General features: G+C 36.2%; 1 protein-coding gene across 3 annotated transcripts in view; it reads left to right on the forward strand.

The window, feature by feature from the left end:
• Positions 1-25309, forward strand: part of grik4 (glutamate receptor, ionotropic, kainate 4) — a 401676-nt gene that overhangs the window by 68904 nt on the left and 307463 nt on the right. For all 3 annotated transcript variants that reach the window (XM_036215059.1, XM_036215057.1, XM_036215058.1), the window contains exon 2: positions 19148-19328. The gene's annotated coding sequence lies outside the window, so the exon portion shown is untranslated. The remainder of the gene's footprint in view (positions 1-19147; positions 19329-25309) is intronic.

Consider the following 25309-nt stretch of genomic DNA (forward strand, 5'->3'; position numbering starts at 1 on the left):
CGCGGGCCGGTCAGAGTCAACCAAAGGGCCGTATACGGCCCGGGGGCCGTACAATGCCCAGGTCTGGTTTAGAACATTTTACACATTAGGTATAGTGAATGTTTTTTGCCCTAAATCTAAACTACAGGAACTCTTGAGTTCCACTGAACAAAGCCAACATAACCAATCATCCTAAAAGTATTGAACTGCTGTCAGTTTTGTTCGCCTCTGAGGCCACGTTCACACCGGCACATTTGGTCCTCGTTTGATCTATGAACGATGTGGAGCGAGGAGGTCTGGACGCGGCTTATGTGATTATAAGTCATCTAGTGGGACCTTCCTTTTTTTGTCTTCTTTCTAGTTGTTTCCCATTTTATTTAGAGCTTGTTTGGGGCAGTACAGCCCCCAAATGAGAAGTTGTTTGAACTGCGTGGAGTTCACAAGGGCCGAAGAGACACGGATAAGACAATCGGATCAGAGAGTACAAAAGGTTTCGGCTTTGGGCTACGTCACCCTGGGGGAAGTGTTTCTGAAGACATTTGAGTGTGGAGCTGGTGATTTATATTTTTGTAGGGCATATGGCGGTGGGCATCATGGAGCTATCAGGAAATTAAGACTGTGCATAACATTTCCAGGCTTGTTGGGGTGGTTGATTTCTTATGTTATGAGAAAAATAAACAACTGTAAATTATGTCAAGCGTCAACATTTCTTGAAATGTTTCATAGTTTCAAGAGTTCTGAAAAAGAAAATTGACGGTGGCAAATATTAAATACAGTATTTCAGAGGTCAATGTCTTGGAATACATACTAATCTGACTGAGATTGGCTTGGTTTTAAATAAATTGACTGATGGTCCAACAGTATGTACCCTACGATCCATGATCTCAAGAGGTGCAAAGGATCCAAAAATAAATGAACTCCATCAGAACAAAATTCTAACCCCCTTTTAACACAACACTCCTGGGAGTTCAGAAAATGTTTCACCAGTAGAGTCTTATTAACAGCAGTGTGTACCGTCTTGCACATGTGAGATGATTTACGAATGGCTATATAGCGTATTGATTGAAAAATACATTGATACCCTTTACTTCGCCATTACTTGTCAAGCAGCCATTACTGGGGATTAATGAACTTGAAAGGCAATTGGGTTGCATGTTGAGCTTAGCCTTTTTAGACGCTGGCAGTGAAAAGGCAGGCTTTTATAGTATATCAAATGCGTGAAGTTTGACTAATTGCACATGAAGGATATGTGGTTATACCTGCAACTCAATAGAATATGAAATTCTATTTTACTCACCTGTATCAGAGCTTTTAGAGCCATTTTCCCTATTTGTCACAAAAGATTTACATAACTTTTATGAACCAGTTTATACCATTTACTCTTTTTTTTACTTAATTACTGTCTGTCTGATTATACAGAATAGCTGCATTAGCCACTCACAAACAACAGTGCATACATCTGACCGTGTTTTTAAGGACTTTGAACACTCCACAGCAAGAATCTGCACTGACAGACATTGCAAGTTCTGGTCTAATAGGATGTCTGACTCCAGCGGTGATGTGCATGAGAGTGAAGACGAGCATATAGGGGAGAGAAACAGCTTAGCCGTCCATGTAGGTAAAATCGCTGTGTGGCCTGAGGTGAAATGACAGGGATGCCCAGTGTGCGGCTGATTTGACAGTGGTTTTAGATCAGCCGGGTTCTGAAGCGCAAAGCCAGACATGACTGGCTGTCTCACAGAAAGGATGATTGATGGCGACAAACAAACTCTAATTTACAAGCCAAATGAACCAAGTCGTGCTCTCGTGTCAGAACACGCAAAAAAGATGCATCAGAGTGGCGACTAAAATACAAAGCTACTTGTTAATATATGTAATTTAGTAATACGCTTTTCTTCCTTATCCTCTGCTGGAGATATAAATAAACCTGACTATATTTGGCGTTCAATGAGCATCTATTGTTCACTTCCTTTATCACTTGTTCATCAAATCCTCCATTGATGTCTTCTCTCGTCTCATTGATCTTGTTCTGTCATTGTTTGTTTTGCCAGCGACTTGAGGCCCAACCTTGACATTCTTACCTGGAGTCAGTCAAATGCTTCCAACAGACGTTGGGCAGCTTCAGTAAAGCAAACTGAAACATTTATGTACTCAGTGTTATGCTACAAGCGCCTTTCCTACACTCATTTCCTGGTCAGTGGTTTGTTTATAGAAATTTCCTGCCCCTATATAAGGTAAAAATAATATTGGTTACAGGAAATTAATTTTGAAAGACATTTTTTTTAACTCTGTGTGAAGGAATCCGTACACCTCATATTAACTTTGAGTTGCAGATCAAATGTTTCTCTTAGAAGCTTGGACTCCTTTTTTCCAGAAGCGAAACAATAACAACAAAGACCTGAGAGAAATGCGTGAGAAGAAAATATGTTGGGCTGAGAAGAAGATGAGATAAGAACTCAAGAAAGGATTGGAGGGAAAAATAAAAAGCCAGAGCCCCAAGGTCAGCTGATCCTATTCTCTTTGAGATTATGACCACAAAATGATAAGAATCAGACCTAATTTAGGATCCGTTTAAGACAGATTAGAGAGCAGAGACCCGGAATTTTATGAATCATTTAACAAATCGCAGACTCGGGACAATGAGTCAGAGGTCGGGTCAGGAATCACGTTAGATAACCTGCGATGAAATAATTCATGCGGTATAGAGAAGTCTGTTGGATTTGAAGAATAACAAGACTGCAGTGAGGTCAGGTGAAGAGATTTGGCCCCAGCTGGTAGAATATAAACCAGCAACATCTGAAAATTGTCTGACATGAGGCCTATTCTTGTAGCTCACCGCAAAAACTGATACTAGAATTACTCCAATTAATTTTACAACACTCCAGGAGGTTGATTTAAAATTATATTCATAGATATATTTATGTTTGAAAGCAAAGTTTATCAGTAAATCCATTGAACATTTATAAGCCTGAGATTAGATTTGCATAAAAACTTTCATTTACGGTCAGTTGATTACTTTTTTTAGGGACATAATAGATTAATAAGTTTAGTCTTGCATGTTTTTGTGCAGAAAGAAGCTTTTGTTGCTTATATTTCATCAACTCAGTAGTTCTCAGGGCCACGTTGTTATAAAATCAAGCAACAGCCTGAGATGTCAATCACAGGTTCCCTCTTGTACATGAATTCTTGACATAATAGATCAAAGTTATGGATATGGTGTCATTTATAGAGCAGAAAGGCAGCTGTATAATTTGAATTTAATTCATAGTTTTATTAACACGTGCATTCAAACTATCAGGATCAAGGATCAGGCAATTGTTAATGAAAATGTAATAAAACACTCATAGTGGATGAAATATTTCCCTGTTAAGCATATGTAGTATTATCTGTCAAAGAGATCATTGACTTTTCTTCAGAAAATGATTAGGTATCGTCAGGAAACAGTTTTCCCTCCCCTAAATGTTATTACTCTATAATACATGTGTCAAGGTCAAGGCCCAGGGGCCGGATCCGGCCCTTCGGGTAATTTTATTTTATTATTATTAATGACCCGATGTTATCTTGTGCTTATTTCTAACTTGTGTAATTATGACAAAATATATTTTTATGGAGGGTAAAGTATTGAAAGTTATTTAAGGTTTAAGTTGATTTATTCTGGAAAAACTTTTCTGCCTGTTTTTATTCATGTTAAAATGCTATATTCTTAAAGTTTTAAGAATTTAGTTTTCGTGTGTTCAATAAATGTTTGTCCTGTTCGGCCCTCAAACTAAAGTGTGTTTAGGATTTTGGCCCCCTGTGCGATTGAGTTTGGCACACCATTACTGCAAATGTTAAAATGTTTTCAAGTTTGGTTAAAATTGATGAAAATCTTTGAAAAACTAAATAACAAAAATAAGAAACTGAACAATACATGTTTTCAAACACCGTCTGAAAATAAGAAATAATACTTTACAATTATTTGAAATTGTGAGGCTTTACTGATTTTTACAAGATTATAATTTATTGATTGATTTAGTTTATCTCACGCAATTTCAGCAATGAAGAGAAGAAAAAAAAACAAGAAAAAAACAGACATAAATACAAATCTATTTAAGATTAATTCAACCACTGTTTAAAAAATAAAGAAAAATGTAAAAAAAATCCTGCTCCTTGATATCATAATTACATAAAAATCCATTAAATATAATGATCATCAAATAGTTTGACTGCTGGAAATGAAGTGGTGAAGGAGCACATTTATTACTTACTTTATAACTTTTTTTGATAGTTGCCATGATTCACTTCTTTACATATATTTAAAGTTATTAATAATTTTTCAGTCCAAGTGCAGATTTTTTTATCAAGTAAAACAAATGAATTGCTTGTTGATTAGTATCAGTGGATATTATGACACGGCATGTAACACAAATGAAGTGCTTGTTGATTATTATTAAGTAACAATCAGGTAAAAATTTAAAAAGGGCAATTTTCTCCTAACAAACATATTTTTTATTTGCTTAATTGCAAACACATCTTGAGTATACAATGCAGTCTGACAGAGTTTAAAAACTGTATAATCGTTGCTGGGGAAATCAAGGTGGGTGAAAAAAGTCAACTATACTTGATTTATCTTTTATTAAATCATACATTTTACTTTTTCTTTTTCTGAGAGGCTTTCTCCATTTTGAATTACACTGGTACTAGAACTGGTTCACACGGTTAAAGGAAGAAAGTGTTCACAAAATACTGTTGATTAGGAGAACTATCAAAAAGTGGAAGTGGGTTTGAGTTATTGTTGGTCTTTTTTGCCTAAATTGACATGAAGGTGACTCTTGTCTGCACTCTGTAGCCTTGCCTGCTCCTGTGGGTGAAACAGTTGTTGGGTTAGTCTTTTCTAACAAAGTTGGCTTGTTTTTACATCTTGTTAAAACCATCCTTTCTCTTTGGCAAAGATACAGGCTTCACTGGCCTCAAACGAGTGTTTTGTGTCTGGTCCATGTTGATAAAGTGTCCTATGCAACGGTTGCTTGATTTCCCCAATGTACTGTTTGCTATAGTCTCCCCTGCAGTGGATGGTATAGGCTACAGTACTGTTTGTAGCCAAGATTTTGTCTTTGGGGTAAACCAATCTCTATCTTGAAGCGTTGAATGTTTAAAATGGACTGACTTGTTATGGTTGCCAAAATCTTTCAGTTTCTCAGACAGTCCAGAGATGTGCAGGATACCTTTTTTTGTTGTTATAATATTTCCTTGAGATTTAGAGGAGTCTCAGTTCAGACATTTGCAAGTTCTGAGGCCTTGGCAGACATGTTAGTCCTATCTTCAAGGCTTGTACGTCAACACAGTTTTGATGGCTGCCCCAGAGACAAAAAGGAGGTAGTTTTCCATTTCTTGCAAGCATTTTTATTCTGTTAAAACAGACTTACTAAATGAATAATCAAAGCAATAATGTATCTTTTTGTGGAACCACCAATGGACTCAATGAAAACAGCATAAAAAGTACTTTAAAAGTTTCCAATAGTATACTTTTTATGCTTACTCATTTAAAGAAACGTGGACACTTCATTTATCCTTCGACTTCCACTTGCCATTGGTATGCTGCCTGTGCACGTGTGAGCTTTCCATTCATCTATAAATAAAAATCCAGGCAGCCACTGGACACGCTGCCAATGCCCTTCATCCTGATGTTAACGTCTCGTTAAAGAGCAGTTATTGTTGTCATTTTGAGTTCACCGAATGCAAATGGTTTGAGAAATCAACATAAAGCGAAAACACCTGCAGACTCCAGGAACAGACAGATGTGAATCAATATTGGATGTTTCATGAAGTGCTGTGGGCATGTGGCTCATAATGATCACAGAAGTGCGCAAATTGGCGTATGGCACAAAAATTAATCACAGCTTATAAAGGAGAAGAGAGGAGAAGCAGGAGAGACTGAAACTCATTCATTTTGATGAAGGCAGTACAGTTTGTGGAAACTAAGCTGTAGCGTCTTTTATTAGAATTACTCAGATTTAGAGTCAGAGATGTACAATTTAAAATAAGATAAATCTGAATAGACCTTGTTTGAAATTTTGACTGAACAAATATAATAAAAAGATTATGGTGCAAGGATTTTAGTCTTAAATTACACACCACCACAAAAACATACTTTACCACAGAACATACTACTAATTAAAGAGTAATAGGTCAAACTGTAGAGGCAGTGCAGATCAAAATGAGAAATTCTCACACGTTTAGCAGCAAAATTCAAAAGAAAAAATATTTGAGTTGCAAGTAACCCACTCTGTCTTTACAGCTTAACCTCAGTGATCTAAACCGCTTTTTTACGGTCCAACAGCGTAAATCAAGTTGAGAATTGGACTTTAGACTACTGGAGCCCATTGATTCCTGTCTTTCCTAGCGATCCAGTTGTAAATTTCTTGGTGTGCTCGGGATCTAACTTGCCTAATAGCAGAACATCAGACGGTCTTTCAATTAAAAAAAAAAAAAAGAAAGTAAGAGAAGGAAGGACTGGTGAGAAGTAAGTATTATGTTGATTTGATGTTGAAATGACCTCCAGTTTCTCTAATACTCTCTGACACAGTGGGGCTTTCTTAGACCTAAACGTATTTGTTTTACCATCTGGAATCAGGTTCTCAGTGTTGGCATGATTTCTCCTGATTAGCTTTCCTTTAACCTTTAGCTCAACTGAGAGTAAGTATTCACTTCATAGAGTACATGTTTACCTCTGTCACTTTTCAACTGATTTGTCTTTGACTCTTATGTAAATCTTTGATTGTCCTTCTGTGTCCTGATTAAACTGCTTCTGCTTGAGAAGCTTTGAAAAGTAACAGGAGCCTAACTTTTGATTGAGCTCATTTCTTTCTGAGGACTGGTTGTGTTCCATCTGCTTTCACATATGCTCTTGTTTGGTTTCTTCTTGAAAAGAGCAACATTTGTGCATTTTTTTATTTTTTTTTAATTCAGACATTTTTTAAGATTTATGAAACCCAGATGGGCAGAAGTGTCTCATTCCATCTTGGTTGAAGATTTTTATTTATTGTTGGGGTACCGCAAGGCTCTACTTTAGACCCACTTGTGTTTCCTGTTATGTAGCTTCACTAATATTAATTTCATTGGAGGAGAAGCTTAACTTCTTGACAGATTTTAGCGTGTTGGAAGTTTACTCCATCTGAGGCCAGACAGGCATTTTCAGGGACATTTAATGAGTTTTGCTTCTGCAGTGCTAGTCACCTTTTTTTGTTTTCAGTCTTTTGATCAAGTTTAATCAAGAAAATCCTCTCTATAATTATAAAGACAGGTACACAAGTAACAAAGAAAATAACCAGAAGAAAAGACTGTGAGTGACTTAGAACAAGGTTTTGGATACTAATGATGTAATTTTGTCTAGTTACATTCAGTAAATAACGTAAAGTGAATATATCTGCTTTTGTATTTCTATACTTATTTATATTGGCATACTTTTGCAATCATTTATGAATAAAAAATGTTTAGATGGAGTAGACTTCAGATTATTATTATTATTATTAAATTACATTTTATACATAGGAATGCTTTTTGTTCCATATGAAGGAGCTCCAAAAGCACAAACCAAAATAAACATGACAAGCATTAATGATTTAAATATTTTACACACTTAGTTTTTCACCTAACAAATTCTTCCACGTGTTTTTATCACATTTCAAAAAATAATCAATCAACAGGGTGAATTATTGAAAAGACAGAACATTATGGCTTAAGAATGGACATATTTTTGGTCTGCAACAAACAGATTGCTTTCTTTTTTTACGATTTAACTGTCTAAAATTGTCTTTTTGATGGATGTAGAAAGTGAATCAGAATCTTATTGCAGTGACTTTTCTTACTTTTATGATTGAAATAAACTGTTGCCTGCAGGACTGTCATCAGCAGGGTTCTTTCCAACAGGTTCTGCAGTTTGCTGTGCTGTCGGCTTTCATGAATCAGAGGGAAATTATGCACACACCTGCATACCCATAGGGACAAAAATTACTCTCCAGGTCATGCATTATAAATCACCATGAACAGCTGTAGGATGTACAAACACTTGTTGTGGTTGAGAAAGGTTAAAACCCAATAGAACTCAAAGACATGCTTTGTGATTCTGGCCACCCAGGAGACTGAGCCGCACAAGAAATGGGGAAGGCTATTTTCTCAAACAGTCAATGTTGCTCTAAAAAAGGTTTCTACCCTTTATTTTGAATAAATAGATAAATGAAGCACACATTACAGTTTCTTGAACATTTATGTCACTGCAGCAGTTCAAGATTTGATAAACCAAAACTCTTAATTTGTTGTCATTCTTTTGTTTTGTTCGACTTAATCCAATTAAATCTTAGAATCTATCTTTACTTGTTTTTTTTTTTCTTTTTTTCTCCCAATTCCAGTGATAAATGTTATCAAATGGCAGGGCAGTATTGTTTGTTTTGTCTCACCTTGGGGTCTCACTGGGCAAACGGGGCATCTGTTGGCCACCAGAAAGCAAGCGAGAGGGAATCGTGTGAGAAAGTGTGTGTGCAGCTGCTCTTTAGTGTGTCTAGTGCAGAACTGATTTAGGGCCCCAGGCCACAGGAAGACGACTGCTCTACACTCCAGGCACGTCTGTGAAGCTAGCAGCAGAGGAAGCACTATTGCCATTCAGCAGCGTCGACTGCAGACGCCTAAATGAGTCTGTTCTGTCCTGCAATGCCCAGCGTGGCAGTCCGCCACTTACTCAGCCTCTTCAGCTCCTAATATTTCCTCCCCCCTCTCCTGCTGCTACATTCTGTCATGCTGTCCATCCTTCCATTCTCTGTCTCTTTCAGTCTTGCCTCTCAAGCGTCACAATCTTAGTGTGATTCTCTCCTCCACACTCTGACATTCCCTGTCTAGCCATGCATTTAATCCATCTGTCACTTTTTCTTTACATTCACAGTCCATCGTATCCACTCAGTGTGCTCTGATTGGTCAGTGTCCATTTATTTCAGGCTTCGCACTCAACAACTTCACATGAGCTTGAATCCCTGCAGGCTCCACAGACGTGCAGCTTTTCTCTCCATCTACAGGCTTTATATCATGCAAAATCAACTTTTTGGAGATTTTAAGTGTATTATGATGTTAATTCCTCATTAAAAACTCCCTCCAAAGTTGTATTTTGATCTATTCTCGCATCTCTGAGAATTCTTTTAAGCTCCTCCCAATCAATGAAAATGTATGGGTGCTCTCATTGTGACATCACAAAGAGGGGATCAGCCCCTTCCAGGAAGAATCTGTGCTGAAAGCACCGCCCCCAGACTAACACACACACACGCTTTCTTCATGGAGCTCGCAGTGATCAACAAAAACACTTTCATTTCATATGAACATCCGAACTGCCGATACCGCTCTAGATTGATGTCATGAAATGGACGAAAAGGCGGAGCCTCTGAAATCAAATTCTTCTAGTTAGGAGGAGCTCACAAAAATACCTCATATTTCATAAAAAAATCGTTCTTTAGTGAGCCAAAAGTAATATGTCATCATATATATGGACATATTTTACTCTGAAAGGCTAAAGAATAGCACGATATAGGCCCTTTAATACTAAAATGAACAGCTACATATATGAAAAGCATTTGACTAAATAATAGTGTTGCTGTTTTTGCTTTATTTGCTTTTCCAAACCACAAAACTAAATCTCAGTATCATTTTAAAGTGCTCGTATTTCAAGAAAAAGTAGAAAAAAGACTTCTTCAATACACTGATTTTTCCTTGAGCTTCAACTTCAGCAACAAACAGGGCTGCTACAAACGATTGTTTTTAATAGTCGACTAAAAGCCGATTATTTTTTCAGATTTGTCGACCAATCGGGTCATTTGTGAAGTGGATTTAAAACACACATCTCAACCATCATTGGCTTTAAACTTGAAATGTTTTAAGCTATAGGTTAACTAAAAATGAAGACCGTTAAGACAGTTTGTTAAACCTTTAATGAATTGTTCAGCTTCTTTCATTCATTTGTTTCTGGCATTAAAACAAGACTTGAATCAAAGGAGGTTGGTAATCTGAATCAACAGGAAATAACAAAATAAAAGTCTTTTTTAAAGCTTCAAAACATATATAATAAAATATATTAAATCAGTCGTTGTTGATATTAATTGTCAACGTAGTCGTGACTTATCGAATAATTGTGTCAGTCCTAGCAACAAAATCTGCATTTTAATATTTTTTGTTTTCCAGTGACTTTTTTGCCAATCATCAGGCCTCTCTCTATTTGGTTGTATTGTAGAAACGATTGCCCATGAACTAGATCTTGGGTTATCATTTTTATTACCACATTTTCACTTAATATACAGTTATACTTTTCTTTCTTCCTTTTATGAATTTTATGACATTGATTTCTTGGGTTTTTTCCATTTTGTTGTGTTGATTTTCTGCAAAAGACCTGAAATTGTCAGTGAAAAATGTTGACAAAAGTGTTCCAGCAAGCCAGATTAATAAACAATAGAAGGATTATAAGCTTTGGTTTTGATTAAATCTGTTTACCCGTCTGCATATGATATTGAACCTCCGTGTAACCTCGATGTGGTCTCTCTCACGACCCACAGTACGGGTTGTGAGAGAGACCTTGTTGTTGTGCATATTTGTGGCGCTCCAGTAATGTTCTTAATGTCCCTCTGGCACCTGGAGGGTGATGGAAGCCGTATCAGGGATGGTGTGCTGATAGCTCGTGAATTCTAAAAGCTTTATCAGTCCCCTGCAGCCTGCCTGGGCAGCTTCCTGCCACCTCCTGTGGGTTGCATTGAATATGGCTCTCCAATTGGGGTCATGGCACAGGCAGATATGGCGCTTTATTCCTTCATACCTCAAGGCGAAAGAGACAGAGGTCACGTTATGAACAACAGCTCCAGGTTGGCAGATTTGACCACAAGCTAATTGACAAGAGCCTGTACAACAGAAACATTTGAGAAAAAAAAAGAACATTCAATTTAAAGATATTTCATCCTTCAAATGCGACTAATTAAATATTTTGTCTGTGGATCACTTTCAGAGGATTTCTCCGTGGAGATAAAAGAGTTCTTCTCCGAAACGGCAGCCATGAAACCTTTGACAGCTTTCATTCTTGTACTGCTGAATCATTTGTTAGGCTAAGCTTTGCTTTTTATTTCCCTGAAACGCAGTCTGCTCAGGAATGTTCTTTAGAGCTGCCACAAATACCTAATAGTTGCAGCTTTGGCCCAAATTCTGATGCTATTTTTTAGTTTTTCTTCCGTTTTCCTTCAATGCAAACAAGAAACTATTTGTAGCGGCAAGTCTGACAGGGTTTGACACCCATTATGAAATTCTAAGATTAAAAAAAAAGAACAAACACTTCAAAAGAATGTCAACAACTGATCTTTTCCTTTGATACTGAGCTTAAAAATACATTTTGGAGCTTTGGTGTGCTTGTAAAATACAAGATGTTTAAACACTTTAGCTGCTCCTAAATGGTTCCTGAATTAAAAAAAAAAAAAGAATGTGTTGCTTTTGTTTATTGTATTTTGTGTTCATATATCAGGGGGAAAGGTTGATATAATGAGCAGGTAAATTTTAAAGTCCCCCTTTTGCTCGTCTTGGCTTCAAGCATCTTCTAGTTGCTCATTTTCCACCATTGCTTCATTTCCCAGATCACCTGTTGGGATTGATGACCATGCCCAAGTTAAACAGGAAAATCTATTCCACTCCTCTACTCCATCAACGCAGCACCGATTTTCTAATAAAACATGAATTTGTGTGTCATGTGTTATCGCAACTCTGAAAATAATATTTATAAATCAGTGACGATTCAGGAGGGAGCAATTCGATTATGAAACAATTATCAATGCATCCCTGATCTGCATTTTTACTAAAAGACACTAGACCAATAATATTTACTTTTCTCCTTCGACATGCATTTTAGTAAAGACAACATCAGTGTTTAACTTTTATTGAGAACATAAAAATTCTGATATATTTCATTTAAAAATCAAAAATCTTTCCCAGCATCAAAAGGGAAAACATTTCCATGAACTCAACAACCTGAAATTAGATAATGTTACGTTTTATTATTAAATCAGCTCTAATGAAACACTTTTACTCTTGTCATACTAAATAAATAGTGCGAGACGCACATTGTGATCTCGCAAATTTGTTGTCTTCCCTACATATTACATTTTGGTGTGAGATAACTTACACACAGCGTGACTTTTATCCAAATGACCCTCGACAGAAATTCAAAATACTTCCAAATGGTCGCTTTAAGTGAAGTTGAGGTTGGTTGGGTGACGAGATCTGGAAGGTCAGCCATGTTTGTGTCCTCCAAAATGTCACAGTGTTAAGTTCCGCTTGTTACTTTTACTTTAAATCATGTACATTTTTTGATTATCGATTGTTTAAATTCATTAAATGATTCAGAATCGTTAATGGATCATAATCTAATAATCACACAATAATCTCATATTTTATTTTCCCCCATAAATAATTGAGAAATTAAATATATCTTTTGTTCTGTCAGAAATAAAATATCTTGTTTGATTATTTGTGATTTTTTTTTTCCCTGAATATAAATATACTTCATCTCCATCCATGGATAAATATATTATTCTAAAAAAGTACATAATGCAAAAACTGTATCACATTTAATACTGTATTGTTAAAAATAAGCCAAAGGTAAGTTTTAAAGTAAATATGGCCACAAATGATTCGAGTGTGAATGGGGACAGCTTGAAGCTCAAAAGATGCAGCATGCAAGGCCGTAGGAAGAACAGACACTGTGCTACTGAGCTGTAGGCTTTTCGTTCTTTCTGCCAAATGCAAGCATGCCTGCAGAAATCTGAGGCTCTTTAGACGGGAAATGCAGGCAGTGACACAATTCCAGTTACTCTTCATTCATCTCTCTTGCAATACTGCAACTGTCTGCAAAATGAAGCCGATTGCATTGACAAATGTGGTTCAATTCTTAGCTCTTCCTATTAAAAACAACAAAGAGAAACAAATAATATTAAACAAAAAAGAAAAGGTTTGCATTTGCCTCACCTCTCAGACCAGCAATTAAGGGTGATATTATTTTGTTGTAGTCCCAAGTAATTAGCCAAGTGACTGGCTATAGGAATCGTGCACAGACGTTATTAGGCCTGATTGTGGCGGGGAGCCGTGTGTGACCCGTGGCCCTTTGATGCAGGTTTTTCCACCTCTTTCTCTGAGCTTTTGTGCCTCCTCACTACTTTTAGATGAAAGCCACCCCAGAACATAGCATCATTAAGAAAAGTAAAAAAAAAAACCTGTCTTTATTACCTGCTACAGCCATTACTGCATGTACAGGTGTGTGGGCTTTGTTTCTTTTTATCATTTAGAGGTGGAAACCTTCCTCCTTCCTGAACAACAAAGCTGTACCCCTGCGATGCTGCTGGGCTTTATGGTCTCTTTATCAATCCCATCTTTTTTTCCCTTCTGGGATATTTAAGTGTGATTGTATTTTATTAACTTTTAAAAGTTTCTTATTTTCAAGTGCCACCAAAACTAAACGCTACAATTTTTTAGCTGGGAGATTAATATAATAGAGAAAGCTCATGCAGCCCCATTTCTTTATCTGATCTCAGTGTGGTCACACTTTTAATTTCAGAAGTCACACGCATGCTCCTTAAAACTGCATTTTGTTGCACAGAAGAAGTTTTTTAGTAAAATCTTAAGAGCCTATAAAAGTAGGTTTGATTTAATCTAAAGTAGAGAAAGAATGAAAAAAAAACACTTTGAAATTGCATCCAAAATTATTTTCTGTTTCCTCACCATAAAACAACAAGGAGTTCTACAGGTCAAGAACAGCTTTGGCAACTTTGTTACGCTCTGTGCTCTGATGTGCTCTTTGACCTGCACGGCTGAATTGATGTTTCCAACAATCTGGCCGTGAAATTTCTAGCAGAGATTAAGTTACATGAACCATGTTAGTGCAAAGGTGGCACAATATTGAAGTCAAATTCACAATTTTTATTTAAACTTTTTTTGGTTATATTTGCACACTGAAAGTGCTTAGATACTTGATTTTGTGCGCTTGTTGAAAATGCTCTGGCTAGTAAGTGAAATGTTCCCCGTCTTTAGATTACGATCGCAAATCTCAAATTGCCATTGTGCAGCGATGTAAATGCAAGTTTTCAGCAAAATCTTAAGTTGGCCGTACAACGGCATATAAAACTTAAAGGGTGGCCAAACCCTAAATTAACTTTTTTTGGCTGTGGACCTCAATAAATGGAGCTTAAAAAGTGCTGTATGTTGGTCATAGCTACATTTTTGACAAATTCAAATAAAACTGTTTAATTCTTCAAAATATAGTCAAAAATTGTCTGTGTGCTGCCCCCTACAGGTTGAATAGATTTATTACAGTTGAATTTTGTGATTGGTCAAACCATGTAAGTTTCAGAAGTCTGACATCAGGATCTGTAGCTCCAGTAATGATAGCAGTCCAGACCCCAAGCCCCACCCCTCTGACTCGGCTGTGGGTGGAGTCAGCCTCCAACTTCCTGGTTTGGTTATCCTTTAAGACAAACGTAAAATTTTACGACGGCTTTTTGACTTTGGGCTGATGGCTGACTCTCACCGTTTTGTGAAGTGTGTCCTGATATAGATTTGTGATGTTTCCAGGTTTTTGGCTCATGAATCTTTTTCACTTTCAATTAATTTTCTCTTTTCTGTCTTTTTTTAAACATTTATTAGCCCTTGAGTCAGTTTTTCTGCCCCTCTTGGGTCTATTTAACATATAAAAGGCAAAAAATACACTAACAATATATTTTCTTCACATAAAAAGACTGAAAATCTAAATTCTAAAAGTGTTTTAACATAATCCTAAATTAAAACTAAACAAATTTTAAAAGGACAATTACCCTCACATACTTCTGTCAAGCATTTTGTTGAAATTTTAGTTCAGCAATCCCAAACAGTATAAGTAAACTACTTCCTAAAAGTCATGAAATTGTTGTTTCAACACAGCTTGAAACCCTTAAATTGTGCTTCTTTAAACTCAAGGGCAATAAATTGGAAGCAGCAATCCTTTATAAATATTGGATCTCACCAAGGGCAGTACACATTTCTCTCTGTAACAAATCGCGTTTTGGAATTATGTTGAGTGCTTTGAATGAGCTGACCTCATGCTCTGAATATTTTATTTCCTCTACTTTAGCTGGGTAGTTTGTGGGGAAAGGATGAAAACACTTCAACTTCAATAGCAGCGGAGCAAGATTTACCCTGTCAAATAATCTGATTGATGATGTCGGATCTCACGACCGACTTGTCACCACAGTTTGAGCCTTTTTTGTGGTTGAGTGCTGACGCGTCGTGTCCCTGTGATTTCTGCCCAAGAGCTTTCTTTGTTATTCTCCGTTATGTTCTAAAATAACTTGAAAACAACTGCATGTTGTTGTTGTTGTTTTATTTTTAAGTATTTTGGATTTGACAATAAAGTGTGAAATGTTAAAATCTGTTTTATGTATGTTTATCGGATTAAATGTCTTTAATTATGAGGCTAAATATTGACATCCTCACCTTGGGGCAATAGTTGTCTTAAGATTTTAGAACATTTGAGTGAAAGACGTTTCTGGTATTTTTAACTTTCACTTATTAAAATGACAATTCTCTTATATTCATTATATAACACAAATCAGACCTCATATTCTGCTTTAGAATCAGCTTGTGGATTAAATGTGGAGCCTTCCTTATGCCTTGTCATTTCTCCCCAGAGCGGTTCTGAAAGTTCTTTAGTTCTTTTATATATTTTTTTTATTTAAGAACAAACCAATTTCACCTTTCACTTTGTATCATCATCCTATAAAATAGGCTATTTTCTTTTATTATGCATAAACATGTTTATGACTTTCCGACTCTTCAAAGTTCACAAACCCACTTTTCCATCTCAAAATCATAATAAAAATGAAATGTTTTCTTTTTTCAATTAATTATATGCAATGTTTTTAAAAAACTACTTTAGAAACAAGATCAAAACTAATTTATGAAGTCCGAGAGTGATTTCACTGTTAATCATGTTAGAAAGTATCAGCATCAACAATACATTATTTGGCAATGCAATGTACACCTTGTCAGGCATCATCCTTTACATAATATATCATTCATATTTATATCTATACATAATATTTAAATGCATTCTCAATGTTAATTACTTTTTGATAAGTTTTATCTCCAACACTTGTTTTTCTAACCCGATTAACAGTGAAATCACACATTAGTATTTCATAGGTTAGTTATGATCTTGTTTCTAAAGTAGTTTTATTTAAACATTGTAAATGATTACATTGAAAAAATGATATTTTCACTTTAATGTCAGGCTGAGATGGAAAAATAGGCTTCCAACCTTGTAACAGTCAGAAAGACTCTTTTCTTGGAGTAATACTGCAGACATAAAAGTCTTTAAACTTCTGCTTATCTCACTGTTGACATGTTTTGTGGTCATAATTTACACATTTCTGAGTTAACACTTTATAAAGGGGAAATATTTTCTCTCTGGCCTGTTTTTGTACAAAAGCTGTATATTGTCATAAAAAAAAATCTCGTAAAACATTGTGATATATCTTGATTGATCACTATATATATATATATACTAATATTAACTAGAAAATACCGGTTATGTGACTTTGCATTGATATCATGCATATTGTATATTATATCTTATCTACAGTACCTTACAGGCTGGTCTTTGCAAATATTGTCTATCATCAATTCAGTCCATAATGCAAAAAAAAAAAAAAAAGGTTGATGTCCGCTATTCTGGAAGCTTCCTGTTAGTCTCCGTGGTTGTGCTGATGATGCAAAAGTTACTGTTTCTAATGGTCAGACTATGCAGCGCAGTGGAGTTTTTAGTCCTTTGGGCGATGTTTAATAGGAAGTAGGTTCTTTACCTTTAGTTTGCTCTACCAGGCTGGAACTGAGACAGAAGAACAGAAACGAGGAGGGGAAAAAACGGGGGAAATGAGCTGAAGGCTGGAGTATAGGAACATTGAGCATTAATATAATTTTAGCTCAAACTTTACCCAGCATATGTCAGCACTTCAAAAGTTCATCCATTACTTTATATCCCACTTTGCCTCAAGAAGGAAGAATTATTTGATCTAACTCTATACACAGCTTCTGCTGTAAAATACTCGTATTAGCCTTAAAATCTTAAACTATTGACAAGGAGACGAACAAGATTGTGCTTGAAGACATCCATATGCTCATTTCTTAAAGGACGTCAATCTTGACGGTTATTTAGAGCATTTATGCAGTATTTAAGAAGGAAAAGAAGATGAAAGTTTTTGTGAAGACACTCTACATTAGGTAAAATATTCCGCTCTAGAGCAGACGACTCACCGCATTGTTTAGCAAGCAAGGAAGTCTTTTCTCGGGAAACATTTCACATCTGCTACAATTAATTACATAGCTATTTCTGATTCTGGGGTCACCTGGGACAAGGATTTTGGTGTTTTGTAGTGATTAGGTTGTTCTCTTAGGAGCAGTTTAATCGTTCCGTGACTGGGTGAATGGGTGCCTTTAAATTGCAATGACTTGAGGTCAGCGTTCATTGTGTAAGTGACATTCACTTTCTTCTTTGCTTGGAATAAGACCTTCAAACATTTTGCACTTAGTGCTTTGAACTGCTGTAAATGCCAATGAATTTTTCAATTAAGAAAAAAAGTTAGGAAATGACAGTGCTGTATATGTATAAAGTATAAGGGAGGGTATCTGGCTCAGTAAAGGACAAACAGTAAAACATCAGCAGAACGGAAGTGTGAAGCAACATTTTACAAGGCTGATTTTGAAGTTATTAGATGTTGGATAAATTACTCTCAAGTTTTGGCTGTAAGGCTGAGGAAGCAGTTTCCCAGCCTGAAAGGTGATTTTCCCTATAAGCCCATTCTTCAACCTATCTATAAAAAGCTCATTTTATAATATTTTGATTATCACAAACTGAGCCTTCAAGCATATTTTCATTTTCTTTGTGGTTCTATCACAAACAATCAAATTCAAAGGTGCATAAAAATGATTTGTCAACTGTAACAGTTAACCATTTCATTCTGGGGCTTTAGCTTATATTTTTTTAAAGTTCTGTAATACTACAATTTTATTGTATTTCTCTATTTTACATTCTAGTTGAATTAAGTCATAACTGTATACCCAATTTTATGTAATCCCAATAGATGTTGAAGAGCAAAAAAAGCAGCTTTGCACTGATATTTATCACTTTACTGGACTTTTCCTTGTTATGCAACTCTTAAATGTTGCATACAGAATTACCAAAAAGCGGCTTTTCTACATGTCAGACGTAAATGTTCAAAGAGAAGTTCAAAGAGCTTTCTCCCTCTGGTAACAGCTCTGATTTATAGGGCTAACCTTTGTGCTATCCTATATTGACGTTGGGAGTGGGGTCATCTGCGCTGTAACTTTTGTTTTCAACATTTTTTTTTTTCTCTGGTGAAATCCTGTCCACCTTCATCAAAAATTTGTCATGGGATGGATAACACGTCAATGTAAGGCTTGAGTATCCTGGATTCACTCAAATTAAGAAATAATTTTATATACAGTTGCAAGATAAAGTATGTAAACCCTTTGAAAGTACCTTAATTTCTACACAAAATAGACATATACGTTTTTTTTATGTCAATCTAAATCCCAACAAAAACATTCCCTATTAAATCACACCAAAATATGTTTTCATTTAATACAAACAATTGTGTGCCCAGTATAAAATGGTTTCTTGTTGACAGTTTGTGCTGCATTTATTAGTAATTTAGAGGTTACAATTATGGTTTGTTGTCCTGACTATGTTTTTATTGTTATTTGTCCACAGTGATTCATTTTCTTCTCGCATTTTAATTGCACTGATAGAAACGAATGCATTCATGATACTATTGAAAAACAATTAAAATAATTATGGTTTGAATTTGTTTGACCTTTGAAACTATTGGCGAAACATGCAGCATATTTTCATGTTGACCCTTGGAGGCAAAAAGTTTGAGCATCACTGCTTTAACTGAAAATTCAAAAAACTTCTTTAAATTCATGCATTGTGAACCCAATTACAACTCTGTATGTTAAACAGCACCATGTCACAGAAAGGGAAAACGTTCCCAATTTAATAGGTTTTACTGTACTAACTGTTATTTGGTTTTATTTTTTTTTCCACTCAGATTTTTGTCTCTTGTTTCTCTCCTAGAGTCACCGTCAGCCGCACCACCAGAGCCCTCCTGTGTGTACATGTGTGCACACTCGTGTGGTACCCTTCACAATATGTGCATTTGAGATGAGAAGAAACTAAGTGGCTACAACAATCTCTTGGATCATCAGCCTCTTGTGCTGCAGCATGAAGAAGAGTCCCACACTGCTGTAAATCAAAGGTAGGTGAGGATGTTTGAGAAATCAGCGGGCCCTCTTCTGCTTTGTTGATTGACACTATGGCTGGTGAGACGGAGAGAAAGAAAATGATGACTGACAAAGAGTTTAGGCAAAGGTCCATCTGCCATCTGTTTGCTGTGAGATTGGGGGATGGAGGTCTGTCATCTCCATGTGTGTGCAAAAGGGAAAAAAAGGACAAAGTTGGTAGAGACGCTGCTAGTGTAGAAATCTGTTTTTCACTAATTGAGCATCTTACTATGGTTACTGAGAGCAGTTTTTCATCTACTTTTGTAAACATAGCGACCTTTTCAAATCTAGAAATTCAGTAACTTTGGTAACATAGCAGGTAATATGCAACAGGAAACCAGGGGAAATGACAGCCCAGCTGGTACTAAGTTCTGGTTCAGCTCCTGTAGTGCAGCAATTCATCTAGCAAAGCTATAAGCAACATGTAACATTCCCTTGCCACTGTTGGACTTTTCAATTGCTTAAACCCTTGGTCGTGTAAATGTAATGTACAGAATCCATTTTCCTTTAGATTCATGCAGACATTCATGTTGAGCCTTCGTAAGAACTGTCCTTACGGGACAGTCTGGAGGTTAAACATGGCCAAACCTGTACAGGCCACGTTCATGCACATGAAATGATTGACCTCGGATACAAAAGGACACATGTTGTTTTTCTGGTGCTACTTCAGTAAAGCAACTAGTTTCAATGTTTGCTGGTTGGTATTACAATAAATTGTTGTGTAAGTCCCATTGCTATTGGTCTTGCTGTCATGATGCAGTAGTTTTTGTCTCTATGATTCTAACTCGAAGTCCCTTTCCTCTACCCTTAAAAAAACTATTTTGGACATCCTTTTCCTTCAAATGCCCCTCCAATTGGAGAGGTAGGGGGAAAATTTTGGATTTGGCCAAACTCCCCACACAACACAACAGAGAGGCACCACAGAAGGACCAGTGTAAATCAGACTTTACCTTGCCACTGGTGATGAGATTGATACTCATCCAGGGATAAGCAGACTTTGATCTAATCTGCTGTGTCAACACAAGAAGTAAAGACTATGTAGTTGAAATGTCAGCGTGCTCCACATTCATCTCATTTTATTCACTTAAAGCCCAATTCCAATTTTGCATAGGTATGAGTTCCATTATATTTGGTATCTTGATGTATTATTAGTTGGAAAAATTCAGTGAAATCCTTTGTATAAAATATTTGTTTGATATATTCATCCTACCCCTAGGTCAACTCTTCATCATGTGGGCTATTTCTTACTAGTCAGGTATTGTGGATGAGAAGTGGACAACTTCAGAGGATCTCTCTATGGATATTCTCATTCCATCAATGCAGTAGATAATAAAAGAAGTCAACATGATTTAGTTTATGTTTTACCCCTTCTCTAAGAGGCTTCTCAAATCTGAAATGTGGTGGTACAAGAGTTTATCCTTCAAGATACACGACTCCCTCATACTATTGGTTAGGAGAACAATAAACTGACAAAAATTCAAAGTAGTTTTAGGTTGTTGTAAGTCCTTTTGCTCTTAGCTGGGGTGAAGATGGACAGCCTTGTCTGCTTCTGTGGGTAAAACTAGCGCGTTGGGTTTTAAGATCAACATTGGCCCATTGTGGTTCCAATGTGTGGATGGCACCTGGATCAAGATCAACTTCATATTAACAGTCTATGAAATTAGTAAACTTGAAAACTCAGAAAATCCCTGTCAGTTTTTGTGCAGATCACTGAAAGCAATCAAAGAAAATCTTTTTTTTTATGCTTCTATATCCTTTATTTTGAACACAGAAGAAGCACGTCTTTGAAAAATAAAGATGAAAGATTCTCACATCTCATAATAAAATGCACAACATATTGCAGGCGGATAAACATGGACGTGAGGCAGATGAAGCAACTTCTCGAGGTTTCCTTCATTAAATGCAGTCCTTCTAACAGGAAAGTCTGGTAAACAGGAATGTGGCTTGATGAAAACCAAGATAAACAGCTAAAAAACATCAAAAACTGATCTCCTTCTGTGAGCAAGACAATGTAAAAAACAAAAAAGGGTTTTAAGCATTTTTCATCATCGCTAAATCTTTTTACAGCTCTAACATAAAACAACCTAAGCTGTTTATTGAAGTATAATTCTGCAGTGTGTGCATGAAAAGGGATTACTTTATTGAGATTTTTTGTTTTTAGCTGGGAGGTTTTTGTCCATCCTTGTAAAATGGGTCCATGAAATCATCAGTCATTTACAGTCTTCCTTTGAAAGGAGTTAAAATAAACAAGCTGAATGAACTTTTGCCTTCAGAAAACTTTATCTAACTGCCTGGCTATTTAGAGATGACCACATGTGGTAGAAAAGTTCTGAACTAAATATTGCATGAAAGAGCATTTACCCAAGTCCTTTCTTTCATTCTCCTTCTTTTAGTGACAGCCATTATTACTGTCAATCACTTAATTTCTACAATTTCTGTACTAAATTCTCCTTTTTTGACACTAAAGTGGTTTAGAAGATCAAACATAGTTCTTCGGTGAATTTAAAAAAGTGTTTTATTGTATATAAAAAAAGGAGATTGAAGCCTACTTTAGTGAACAAAGCTGTGCCTCATAGTCTGGAGTGGAGTTTTTTAAATTAAAACTTTATAAAAACCAACACAAGAGCTTACAGACCCACTCCAATAAAAATCCAACTCATTCTGACTCTCAACTCGAGATATATGGACGTATGATTCAGACCTCTTTCGCATCACTTTTAGACGTTTTGGGTGTCCCCGACTCAGCATTTTTTGACTGTTCCCATTAAATCAGAGGTCCCCAACCCACAGGACGCGAACTGGTACCAGTACCCAAACCTAGTACCAATTCCACGTCCGGTACTGTGTGCTGAGGGTTGGGGACTTGTGATTTAATGGGAACAGCCAGCACGTCAAAAAACGACAAGCTGGGGACACCCAAAACGTCAAAAAGTGATGCAGAGGGGGTCCGAACCATATGTCCATATATGACGAGTTGGGATTGAGAGTGTGTAGTAAAATCCTGTTTTTGGTGTTTTTAACGTGTTCGAGTAGCGTTTTCCTCATGATGGAGGTCATATAATACGAAAATTATGATTAAAAGTGTTTCTGACTATTTATTTATTCAAATTTTGATGGATCAGGAGCAGATAAAAAAGCACCACTTAAAAAAGCTCAGGTTTTTGACACAGCGACTGATATAGGGGGGTCAAAGTCACACTGCTCTCCTCCTCACCCTCTCATATATGTCTTTGTTTTTCTCGCCATCCGAGCTGCTCAAATCTGTATGGCTGGTTAGCTTCAGTATTGCTAATTTTTGCGCCACTTCTGTGAGCTTGGAGCTATAAGCTAGCTTTGGAGCGTGCCAACTTTCAGCCCTGCAAAAACTGCCCCGCCCACAACTTTTAGGTGAGTTTCTAATCACCTACTGCCAACGTGCAGAAAATATGTGTCTTTAAAAGTGACATGGACTTTTTGATTCCGGCTGAATACTGTATAATCATAATTAAAGGCCACTGGAATTACTTCACAATAGATAGAATGATTGATTTAAACATAGAAGATAACCTACTATCAAACGAAAGTGCATTTTCATATATTTCTGCCATATTGATTTTTCTTGACCTTAATGCAGTATTTCTTAGGGGTTAAAGTCAGTAATCTGTGCACTTTGCCATGCATGTTTTTTTTTCTTATAAATTTTGTACTTAAGCATACATATAGTAGTTTGTATATATACATAGAGTATGCTATAGCACATTTTATAATAAAAAATAAACTATTTTTAGCTTGAAATATCAAAATAAAATCCACAAAGTGTAAAATAATATAAAACCATAATAAATACATGTAAAGTAACTAATAAATAAGTAATTTTTGGATTCTTTAAGGACACAACAGGACTATTTTACTCATTATACTCTTACGTTTCAAGCAGAATTCCAACTGTTTATGCAACATTTAAAATCTGGAACAAAGAAATATTGTGACAATAGAAAGTGCTTCACCAGATTGAAACTTCTTACACTATGGAAAAAAAATGACACATTTCTTGTCCATATGCATGATAATGCTACGAGAGTAACACAATAATTTCCTTGTCTTAACAATGTTTCTTAATTTACTTTCTTATAAGAAAGGTGCATTTGTGTGATGAGCAGCAGAACTCACTATGTGTGTTGAGTCCAATAAAAAAAATGCCAAATCTTTTCTGCAAATATCAAACTGTTCAATCTACCATTAATGTTTTTTTTTTTTCTTTTTTGGTCAGTTTCCTGTTACACAAAAAAGTGGTTATTGAGTGCCAACTAGTATCTGCCAGGGACACAGTAGAACATTTAGGGATCTGTGGGTTTTGAATGCCTGTTTATGCACATGTGAGAGGCAGGTAAAGCCCTCGGAATATAAAATCCTGAAAGAATAAATAGAATACAATGTCCTCTTGACTTGATTGTACCAGAAGCTTAAGGAGCGGGTAATTTTAGCATGCAATACCTCACCAATCACTTTCACTTTTTTTCACTTGTACTTGATCTAATTTCTGGAACAACTAGCCGCGCAGATATCAGTCCTTCATAAAGGTAACACACTTCCTTGGAGATCATCACAGTGATATATCTTGTGTTTCTATGTATTCCCAGAAGATAAAAAAAATATAAATGTTTCCATGTTATGTGCAAAAATCTTATGTTTCTGAGGGCAAACTCATGCTAAACTGTGATTCTTTCTCTTCAACCAACTTTTATTGCATTTACAAAAAAAAAAAAAAAGAAAAAATCTGGAAGTTAATGCCAGCAGCACCAGCACACATGCACCCACACACAACCTGACGGTGACACACAAAAGCACAGAGAAAAGCTCAAGAAGAGGCACGCTTATTGCTGTATACTTTAGCAAGAAGCATCTAAAGCAGAAAAAAGGTTTCAGCTTTTCCACACTCGTCTCTTCATATTTTCTGCGTGACACATTCACTCCGTCTTGATGGATGGTTATGAATGTTATGACTCTCGCATATAAAGCCTGACATTGTACAGTTTGAAAATGGGCAAACAGAAGCACCACCCAGCGACTGAAAGGACACAACTTAGTGGTGAGCAAATGTATTTGCAAATTATACACATCTGCTTCAGCCTTGAAAAACCTATGCTGGAAGTTTGAAAGCGAATATCATGTTTATTGTCTTGTTCTGTCCACATTCACTTATAATTTGCAGAAAAAAAAGTGTCAAAATTGGCTGCACAAAGAAATTGAGAAGTTCAGGAAGGTTTTTCAAAATAAAAAGGAAACACAATTTTTATTTCACCTCATTATCCAAGTAATGTACAAAAATTCAATCAACAAGTGGGTATTTATGTTCTATTAACTGAGAGTTTTTTAAATGCATTTCTTCAGACCGATACAAAGTGATCCATTAATTTTCAGGTGAGGAGCTGAAGCTGAAGTAAACATGTTGCATATCACTGCTTTGGCTTTTAATCTCACAAATTCAAGAGATGCATTAAGAAAAACCCACTATTATTGCACATCTCCACTTGTTCAAACTCCAGTCTCAAAAAGTAAAACTAAGCTCACAGTTGCATAGCAAAGACCAATTTAAATTCATGTAATGGGAAACACACTTTGCATTTCTGTTCCACCCTACTACACCCTCAGGTGGGTTTGGTTTGTCAGGAGTCCAAATGAATGAACTCTTAGTGCTTTCTACAGGGAGTGACTTTCTCTAAGGCATCAGCTAAAATCTGCGACTGTCAAAATGTGACTTTTTACCGACTTTGGCTCAGATGAAGTAGTTTGAAGAGATGGTTTCACGTTTATTGCCTGCAAATAAAATTTTGCATAAGATGAAAGTATGGGGTATCACTGTGCTGCAGATGGTATAATATAGCCTCTCAGTATGAATCAGCCGAAGCATTCTCTTAAATCTTTCTTCTCCGCCCTAGTGCAAACACTGAGCCTGTTGTGGTCATTAACTACCACT

This window comes from Oryzias melastigma, linkage group LG13, assembly GCF_002922805.2.
Source record: "Oryzias melastigma strain HK-1 linkage group LG13, ASM292280v2, whole genome shotgun sequence".
In the NCBI taxonomy this organism is placed as follows: domain Eukaryota; kingdom Metazoa; phylum Chordata; class Actinopteri; order Beloniformes; family Adrianichthyidae; genus Oryzias; species Oryzias melastigma.